The following is a 10,384-nucleotide window of genomic DNA, read 5'->3' on the forward strand; positions in this document are numbered from 1 at the left end:
CCCCCGCAACCTCTCTGTCTCAAGGCCCCTCACACCAGCATCCCAGCTGCTCTGTCCAATACCCCCAGATTCACTCAGTGTCAACTGAGAGGTCACCTCTTCATTTTTCCTCTCTATAGCTCCTGGTGGGAAGAATCCACAGGCCTACATGCCAACAGTGGCCAAAGCTCCCATCTCCTACCACATCCCAGGTCTCTTGATCACCTCTGATCCTTCCTTCCTCCCAATCAGGATAAAAGTTCTCACACAGGTCCTCTCTGTTGCTCATTGCTCACTTCCCCCCCACCCCCGACCCCCCTCACTGGCTCAGGGCATAGGGCTTACGACCAGGCACACAGGTCTTATCTCTGTGCAAATACTTCCCGTTTCTCCAATACTGGTTCTCACCCAAATCAGTAATCAGGGTAAACTTCCTTCGACAATTTACTGAACAAACATTTGCTGTATAACTGCTCTAGGTAGGGTTCTGGCTAGACCTATAAGGGAGACCAAACCCAGTCTATGGCCTGAGGAGGTTCTGGAAGAGAGGAAAGCCCAGACATGGCTATGGGTATGATGCTCTGGAGTGGTCTGCCTGCCTTCCTCCTAATCCCATTTCTGCCCCTTGCTCACCATCTTACACTGGTGCAAGTGGCTTACCCTTTCAGAACCTGAGTTTTCCTAGCTGTGCACGGGAGTACTTGCTGGGTGGTTTTGTTGTTGAAAATTAAGGAAGATAAAGGAGAATGAAGGGTGTGGCAGGGCACCTGAGATAGGGATACTAGCTAGCTCCAGGAGCCAAGAACTGGTGCCACCTTTTAGATAGAAACCAAGAGGTTTCCACCTGCTGGCGGGTCAGCCAAGCAGGCGGATGACAAGAACGTGTTAAAGAGCAATGTGTTCGTCTGTGTTTGGGGTAAGGTGGAAACTGCAGTGAGCACTGAAACACAACCCCTCAGTTAAGTGGCGTGAGTGGGTGGGGGAGTGATTAGCTGTAATGTATCTATCTGTACGTGACAAGAAAACATTTCAGGATAAGATTGTTTCCTGAGTAAATGCTAATTCTGTGGGCAGTCTATCAAGGAGAGATCACTGCAGGCCTGGGGTAGCTGGGAAAGGGCTCTCTGTTGAAGAGTCAGCAGGCAAAAATCTCAGCACCCCAGGCAAAGCAATCAACACTCGAGGACGCACAATGAAAACAGTTTCCCCTCAACACACCTCCCCGGCATAATAAGCGACCAAAGCGGCCAACCTCTGAGTGAGCAGTCTTGGTTGGTTCTTAGTTCTCTGGCCTGGATTTTCAGGAAACATGATAAGGAAAAGGGGGGAGGGACGCTAGAAAAATCTGGAAGACTGAGCCTGGTGCCACAGGCCTGTAATCCCAGTTTCTCTGAGGCTGAAGCAGGAAAGACACAATCCAAGGCCTGCCTGGGCTACAGAGTGAGCCCAAGTTCAGCTTGAACTTGTCCTTGTTGGCGAGAGCTTGTCCCCAAAAGAAAAGTAAGGGGAAGAGGCTCAGGAGTGCCCACCCCTCTTTGGGAACTTATAAAAAGTTTATGGTTGCAGAGGTGGGGGCAGTTGGGGCAGCATTTTCTTCAGTGTACCCACTGGAAGGGTGCCCACACTTCTGTAAACATTTACTGTGCAGCTGCCCCACTGAGGGCTCTAGCTAGGTTGTAAACAACCTGAAGTAGGGTTCTGCCCGCGATTCTGTAAACGACCCTAATGAAACTCACGGCCTATGAAAACAAACAAACAAAGTAACACGCAACACAAAAGAGATATGAAAATAAAAGAGAGATTAAATGAAAAGGACCGGGCAGTGGTGGCACATGCCGTTAATCCCAGCACTTGGGAAGCAGAGGCAGGCGGAGGCAGGCGGAGGCAGGCAGATTTCTGAGTTCAAGCCCAGCCTGCTTTACAGAGTGAGTTCCAGTACAGCCAGGGCTATACAGAGAAACCCTGTCTCAAAAAACCATAAATAAAAAATTAAAAAAAAAAAAAAGAGAAAGAAAGAAAGGAAAGGGGAAGAGTAATATCGAGAATGAGAGTGGTCACACGTGTGTGTGTGTGTGTGTGTGTGTGTGTGTGAGAGAGAGAGAGAGAGAGAGAGAGAGAGAGAGGCCACACAATCTTCCTTCCATCTTGACCTATTTTACACCGCCACACCCTGAGTGATGGTCTTATACAGGAACTGTATCCCATCTCTTACAACACTTCCAATGTGTCACATTCCGATCTCAACTCTTGGGTTGAGCGACAGCTGCAGGTCTGACCTTTCCTCCACTGTTCTCACTTGCACTCTTAACAACGCAAAGCCCTTTCTGTTCCTCACACAGACTACACGTGCCTAAGAGATTTGGTTCTTTTTCAAATAAAAGTGTAGGATAATGTACAGCAGACTTCAAGATAATACTTCATCCCATAGGTGGTGAAGAGGCCACAGCGGGAAAACCCAAGTTTCTGAGCAGCAATGGAATCAAGGAGCAATATCATCTCCCGTGTAGGGACATCTCCTAGTTTCCAAATGTGTTGATTGAATATTTAAACAGCTGTTAAAAAAGTGAACCCCAGAAACTCACCTCCAGCCACCAGAATACTTTCTGGGTGTTGCCTGCAAATGTTATGTTAGTTATGTTAGAAATGTTACTTTGTTCTGAGAAAAAAACCTCACTGCATTGCCACTCTGTTCTCTGCTTCCGGAGCTTAAGCAATCCCGCTGTCTCTGCCTCCTGAGTGGTAGAGACTACAGACTCATTGCTTTTAGCCATGTTTCCTACTCCACATGAAGCCTGAAGGACCTTCCCGGGTGGGGGGAGGGGCGTGTTTGCTTTTTAGTTTCTTGAGTCTTTTCTGCTCCAGTTTACTTCCTGTTTCAAAGCCTCACCTCCTTCCTCTGACTCTCTGACCTGCTTCAGGGGGGTCCTGCTACCTCCCTCCTCTGACTCTCTGACCTGCTTCAGGGGGGTCCTGCTACCTCCCTGCTCTGACTCTCTGACCTGTTTCTTGGGCTGCTTCAGGGGGAGTCCTGCTACCTTCCTAGCCCAACGTGACACTTGACACGCCTTCCCCAGGCTCTGATCCTGATCTTTGCTCTATGGCTGGGGATAAGTGGTGGAGCCCTTGCCTGAACCCTGCCTTGGGTGTTAGTGGTCTCAGTCCCTTTTCCCTGGGTTTGGGGTTGTATGGCTCCTCCTCTTCCTCTAGACTGGGAGAGGTAGCTTTTTGCTTTTTCAGAGAAACTTTCTCTCACCAAAGTGTTGAATTACTCCTAACACTCATTCTCTATGCCTTCCTGGCTTTCTGTGTGAAGTCATTGAAGATAGAGTAAGTCTGCAAGAACTTTGTCTCAATGCCTGGCACAAGAGGATTCTCTGGTTAGACAAACAAGTAAAACACACAGACTAAGTTTCTGTCGAAGAATGTGTATTGTGATGTCCTCAGATACATGCGTACACTTGTACATGGTGGAAACAGAGGTCTGGAGTGGAAACGGACAACAGTTTCTAGTGAGGAAGAAGGCATCAAAAGAGAGGAGAAGAACTATTACTGAAGTGTAGCTTGGCACCAGGCACTATTCCATGGCTTTTGGTACATTTGATCCTTAAAATCACCCATGGGACGCTGAAGAAAATTCCAAGTATCCAAGCCATTATAGAATCAGGATCTTTGGGGACAGGATCTGGCTTTATTGTCCCCACCATAGAGATAATGAAACTGAGTCTTAGAAGAAATGGCTTGCATGAAGATAAGCCATTACTAAGGCCAGGGCAGGATATAAAGCAGAGTTTTTCAGATTGTAGGGCAGTCTTGTTCTTTGTCTAGATTTAAAGGAGAAATGACTCCACTCATTACCTCTCTTTACTGCTGGGGATAAAACAGAAAGCAAGCCAGATAGTGGGGGTGCACACCTTTAATCCCAGCACTTGGGAGGGAGGCAGAGCCAGACGGATCTTTCGAACAAACAGAAAGAAAAAGAAGGAAAGAAAGCAAGCTCTGTGAATGTGACTCCCAGAAAGCAATGGCCACAGCCACCGGAGCTAGTAACACTGGCAAAGGGAGGGGACTAATGAAAGAAACAATCTACTAGTCTTTACCATCAGATCAATCTAGAATCAAGACTGTCTCTCTCTCTCTCTCTCTCTCTCTCTCTCTCTTTTTTTTTTTTTTTTTTTTTTGAGACAGGGTTTGTCTGTGTAGCCCTGGCTGTCCTGGAACTCACTCTGTAGACCAGGCTGGCCTTGAACTCAGAAATCTCCCTGCCTCTGCCTCCCAGATGCTGGGATTAAAGGCGTACCTGGGCAGAAGGATAGTTTTTAAAAGGACAGATGCTGGCCACACTGAAAGAAATATATGTACTAATAGCTATATTTCAAAACATTTAGAAACCAAGAAATAGTTATTTCTTTGCCATTGTTTGTTTGATTTTTCCAGACGATTTCTCTGTAGCCCTGGTTGTGCTGGAATTCACTCTGTAGACCAGGCTGGCTCTGAGATCTGCTTGCCTCTGCTTCCCGAGTGCAAGGGATTAAAGGCATGAGCCACCACTGCCCAGCCACTATGGGGCATTTCTGAATATAGGCATGATGTGTGTGCTACTTGGTGCTTGCATCAGTATCTATACATAACTCTTATGACATTCAATAGTTTGGTCATATTTATTAAGCTCAAGTGCACATGTGGTGTGTGTGTGTGTGTGTGTGTGTGTGTGTGTGTGTGTGTGTAGGCAGGTAGGTAGGTAGGTAGGTTGAGGGCAACCTGAGGGGAGTCATTTTTCTCCTTCTATCATGTGGGTCTTGGGGATTGAACTCTGGTCATCAGGGTTATCGGCAGGCACCTTTCCTGCTGAGCCATCTCTCTGATCCATTTTTCACTTTTACTTTTCTTGTCCTTTAGAGTAATTGATTTGGCTGCAGTGTTCAAAGAGAAAACACAGCTGGATGTGGTAGTGAGCAAATGTGATCCCAGCACTCAGGAGGACAAGGCAGGAGAATCACCAGAAGTTTGAGTCCAGTTTGGACCCTACAGTTATAGTGAGTTTCAGGGTAGCCTAAGCAACAGATCTGTGAGATTCTGACTCAAAAACATGAGTGAGCGAGAGGACAGGAGAGAAGCTGGGAAGCTGTTAGAGTTGACAATCACTGAGGAATGAACAAGGCTGTGTGTTGGAAGCAACTACTGAATAAGGCTCAAGGGCTCCACGCGTAGTTTGCAAACTTGACTGGACATTTGAACAGGTGTTAAAAAGGCAAACCCCAGAAACTTGTCTCCAGCCACTAGGACATTTTCTGGGTGTTGCCTGCAAATGTTATGTTAGTTATGTTAGAAATGTTCTGTTGTTCTCAGAATGAACCTCATGGTGTTGCCCCGCAGTTCTTAGGCTTAAGCAATCCTGCTTTCTCTGCCCCCTGAGCAGTAGAGACTCCGGACTCGCGCTATCATGCCTGGCCTGGCGTTATCAATTTTAAAGTACTTGTCCGTCCTCCTCCTGAGACAGGCGGCGTGGCGGAGATTGTTCTGTAGCTAGCTGGACATCGGTCTGTAGACTGGGCCTCGGGAGTCACTGACCTATTAGACTTTTTTTTTTTCTAAATGTCCTTTAGTCCAGTTTTTTTTTCATCTTATCTCTTGCTGTTGTAATTAAGTATTATCAAGGGATAGCTTTGGAGTACTTGCAGTCTGCGCTCATTATATGAGAGTCAGTAATCTGCAGGATCTCTTCTGAGCTCTTTAGGATGAGAACAAGGACAGAGAACTTCAATGGCTCTGAGCCCTTGATTTATTTTGTTAGTGTGTCTGGGGCTTGTGGCTCTTAACTGGGGCTCCAAGGTGATGGCTTGTCAGTTTTTCCTTTGAGGACACCAATCCCAGGTCACACCATTCCTCTCACTGTAGCTAAGCCTCCATAGCAAACACACCTACGTCTGGTATTTCTGAACTGATAGCTATGTGCTGAAGACACGCTGTTCTAAGAGCCAGGCTCATTTTGCAATTTCTCCTCCTCCACCGCCCCTTGGTCCTGCTGATGAGTGTCTCTGAGTCTGGACTCGTGACAAGCCATAGGTTCTGGGTGTTCTTTCTAGGATGTCACAGCACTGTTGACTTGTCAGAAATAGCAGGAGTTCAAAAGGATGGTGCTCTTTGGGCATGGAGGTCTGGTGTAGGTATAGGCAGGTCATTTGATCGCAACTTGCTCCTCCCCATGCTTATAGCAAGGGGGCTCAGAATCCGTAACTAGGAAAGGGTTTCTAATTTTCAGTCTTTTGAATACCGTCCTCATGAATTTTGCCAAATCTGTGTGCTAGTGCTAGCCATCTGTTATTTATTTTGTATTTTCATTAAATTCATGACTGCGCTTTGCCATAGCGATCACTTCAAGCCTCACTATAAACAAGATATTCATGAAGTCACCAATCCACGAAATCAGATCTGCTAGGATACCTACTAACTTCCAGTACACATAAGTAATACACCTTTGGTGACACTGGGTACTCCCTAACCTAAAGTCCTCTTCTGCCATTAGATCTGAGCATCACACCTTGAGACCTGTAGCCTAAGCAAACCCAGGACTTAACAGGAGGGTGAGGGCCAGGGAGATAGATGGCTCAGTGGGAAGAAGCTAGTCACACTAGTGATAACCCTTGTGGTCTCCACAGTCCTCCTAGAGAGCCAGATGTTCCTGTAAGCCCGGATGTTCCTCCTGTGAGATGGGAGGCGGAGACACAGGGGAGCTGCAGTGCCTGCTGCCCCCGCCCCTCCCCGCCTGGAGTGCTCAGCACAGGAACACAAACAAGAGAGATCCTCCCTCAGCAAGGTGGGGGTAAAACCCAACACCTGAACGTTGGTTTTTAACTCTACGTTCACATCGTGGCTCATGTGCTCTCTCCCTCCCTCCTCTCTCTCACTGTCTATCTCTCTCTCTGTGTGTCTGTTGTTTCTCTCTGTCTTTCTGTCTCTCTATCTCTCAGTTCCTCTCTGATTCTCTGTCTCTCTCTCTCTCTGTCTCTCTTTCTCTTTCTGATTCTCTGCCTCTCCCTGTCTCTGTCTTTCTCTTTTTGTCTCTCTCTGATTCTCTGTCTCTGTCTATCTCTGTGTGTCTCTATCTCTCTCCTTCTCTTCGTCTATCTCTGTTTCTCTCTGATTCTCTTTCTCTTTCTGTCTCTCTGTTTCTCTCTGATTCTCTGTCTCTCTCTTTCGCTGTCTCTCTCTCCCTTTCTCTGTCTGCCCCAACTCCCTCTCTCTTTCACACACACACACACACACACACACACACACACACACACACACATGCCCATTAGCAGATGACTCCAGACCCATCAATTCACAGTGTGCGTGCCAATTGTAAGAATAAAAACTACTCTTATATCCTTTTGGTGCAGACGTCATGGTTCAAGGCAGGAACCAGGTTACCTGGTATGTGTTCAGCAAATCTGAAATTGAAGGGCAGTGATGGAGAAGAGAGAACGAAGAAGCACAAAGTCAAAATGAAATATATGAAGATACCATAATGGAACCCATTACTTCATATGTTACTTTTTTTTTTTTTTAACAGTCTCACTTTGTAGCCCTAACTGGCCTAGAACTCACTGTATAAACCAAACTAGCCTGGAACTCACAGAGATCCTCTTGCCTTTGTCTTTCAAGTGCTGGGACTAAAGATGATTAGATGCTCTCTTTTGAACTCCAAGGGCACTAGGCAAACATGGTACACAACCACAAGTACAGGTAAAACACCCATACACCTAAATCTAAAAAAGATTGAAGTCCATAACCTTCTAATTATGAGACTGATTAGAAACTAAGTTCTTTCTTAGATGGAGTACCAGAATACCCCCAGAACTGACCCTCTGGGGCAGCTGTAACTCCTCCATAACCAAGGGGTCTACTAATGACATTGCTGAATGTAAGGATTGACCTGCAGGCTGTGGGCAAATGGCTCAGTGGGTAAAGTGCTTATTGAGTGAGTGTGAAGACCTAGTTCAAATTCTGAAAGTCTATATAAAAATCTGGGTCGTCAGCCATGGTGGCTACTGTAATCCAGGAGACAGAGACAGGTGATCCCTAGAGCAAGCTGGCTAGCTAGGGCAGCTGGGATTGATGAGCTCTGAGTTCAACAAGAGACCCTGCCTGAATCAATAAAGTGGAGAGCAATCAAGGAAGATGTCAATGTCAACTTTGGGCCTCCACATACATTTCCATACCAGGCATGTGCACGGGCACCTGTGCACACACACACACACACACACACACACACACACACACACACACACACACACACAGGAATCCTCCAGTATGCCCTAACCCCAGAAGCAGGTGCCACCCCTCAGCTCCTCTGCCACGTTTCTACCTTACTCTCGTGGATCTGGAAACAGCAAGACAATATTGGCAGGAGTCTTGCTATAACCTGGTTTATCGGGCTCCTGCTGTGTATAGGAGCACTTAGTTTGTTTCGGCTGGCTGGCTTGGCTGAGCAACTCTGTTATCTGGCTTTATTATCTGAGTGTGCAGGAGCACCTAGTGTCTGTAATTGGGCCCATGGAAAGGGTGAACTGTGTGTTGATTGTCTCTCTCTGTGTTCATGGACCTGGACACCCACCCATGGCAAGGTCGAGCTGTTTGTGCGGTAATTGTTTTTCTTTGTGTTTCTTGGTATCTTGTTCTATGTTCTTGGATTTTAGACTGCCGACTTCTACCCCCTTGACTAATGGAAGGACGTTAAAGCTAGGGCAACAGCTGCAGTGGTGGCAGCAGGCGGGACAGACACTCCTGGAGGCTGGGCAGCTGCCGCTGGGCTTGGGCGAGGAGCAGGCTGTGTGCTCTGAGGCTGTGGTCCTGCCCGGTCGGCAGCAGGAGAGGTGGTGGGGATGCGCTATTTGCTGCCATGGAAAACAAGACGTTCACCAAGGAGCTAGACCAGTGGGAGAGGCAGGTGCTTTGCAGCCCTCAGCACCCTCAGTTCTGGCCACCACGGGCTCTGCAGGGGCTGGGTTCAGATGCAGATGGAAGGCAGAGCCGAGCAGCTGGAACACGGAGTAAACAGGCAGAGACCCCTAAATTGTAATTTTAAAGCCTCAAGAGTCATGCCTTGCCTGTGTGCCTCCTCTGGGAGAGTATTTGTGTGAGTGAATGAACACAGGCCCATTTTGCTATTTAGATGAATGATTGTGAGAGTGTGTGAAGAGTTGCATGAGAGGGAGAAGCAGCTTGCTGGGAAGGCCCAGACACACTTCCACAGTGACAGTGCACCGTGACCAGCTCCAGGACAGCTAGGAAGGCCCACCGAGAAATGGAGTTTGCAGGTGGATTCATTCTTTATGATTCCCACTAGTAATTTAAAATTATTACCCGGAGAGTTAAAGTTTATATTTTATTTCTTTTTCCTTTTTTCTTTGGTTGGGTAGTAGCCTGGGTGACGTGATTTGAGCGGCCAGAGTTGAATCACGTGACCAAAACATGCCAAGTTGGAACAAAGAAAAGCTCTAAGGCCCCTTGCTGTAGCAAATTACAGGCTAGTCTGTGTGAGAGAGAACAGTGATAATTGCCTACTTTTAACAGATATTGGTAAGAATCTGAGGCTCTAAACAGAGAGCCAAACAGAAGAGAATCAAACAAAAAATATATCTTGATGCTAGTAAAATTTTGTTTTGAGATTTATATATTACAGAATATACAGCCTTGGTGAATTTCCTCGTCAGACATGCTAAACTGACCAACCTGAACTCCAAACCTCAACTGGATCCAGTCAAAACACAGACATCAAGAGACTGATAAATCCTGTTTTCCTACACCCCCTCCCCCCATGATATCTCAATGCCCATGTTCAGCTTGAAGAAGTTATGAAGAGTCGTCAACCCAGTTCCCTGGGTTCTGGGGCTAGAGAGGGTTATTAATAGGTTGTCTTTCTAGAAAATGTAAAATGTCCATATTTGGAACAGGGAGGAAGTAGCCAGAATTAATTGTATAGAAACCTTATGATTGTTACTAAGTTAAAGTCATACATTCCTATTTGGTACAGAATTTATTTTGATCATAATTTGGAGAAAAGAACCTTCTGATAATATTTACCCTGTACTGAAAATTATTTGATTGGTGCATAGGTAATTTAAACTAGAAGCATTGTGTAACTAAACTTTGATCAGGTATTTGAGTATTTCTTCAGATACACAGTTTATTCCCAGAAAGTTTGCTTTAACATATATATCATTAGTTTTGAGTTTTGTATCCTATGTTTGTAGTAGTAATTGGTAAAAGTAATTGGTAAACCATTGTACATCTTAAACTGGTATGCAAGAAATGAATAAATGCTTTTAAAACAAGAATTTGGAGGCCAGAGATCGGGGCGGGATTCGCCATTTTCTCTCGGGTGAGTTTCTGAGACCTGAACAGCCAGCCGGGAGCCACAGGC

The sequence above is a fragment of the Mastomys coucha genome, unplaced genomic scaffold (genome assembly GCF_008632895.1).
Source record: "Mastomys coucha isolate ucsf_1 unplaced genomic scaffold, UCSF_Mcou_1 pScaffold6, whole genome shotgun sequence".
Classification (NCBI taxonomy): Eukaryota; Metazoa; Chordata; class Mammalia; order Rodentia; family Muridae; genus Mastomys; species Mastomys coucha.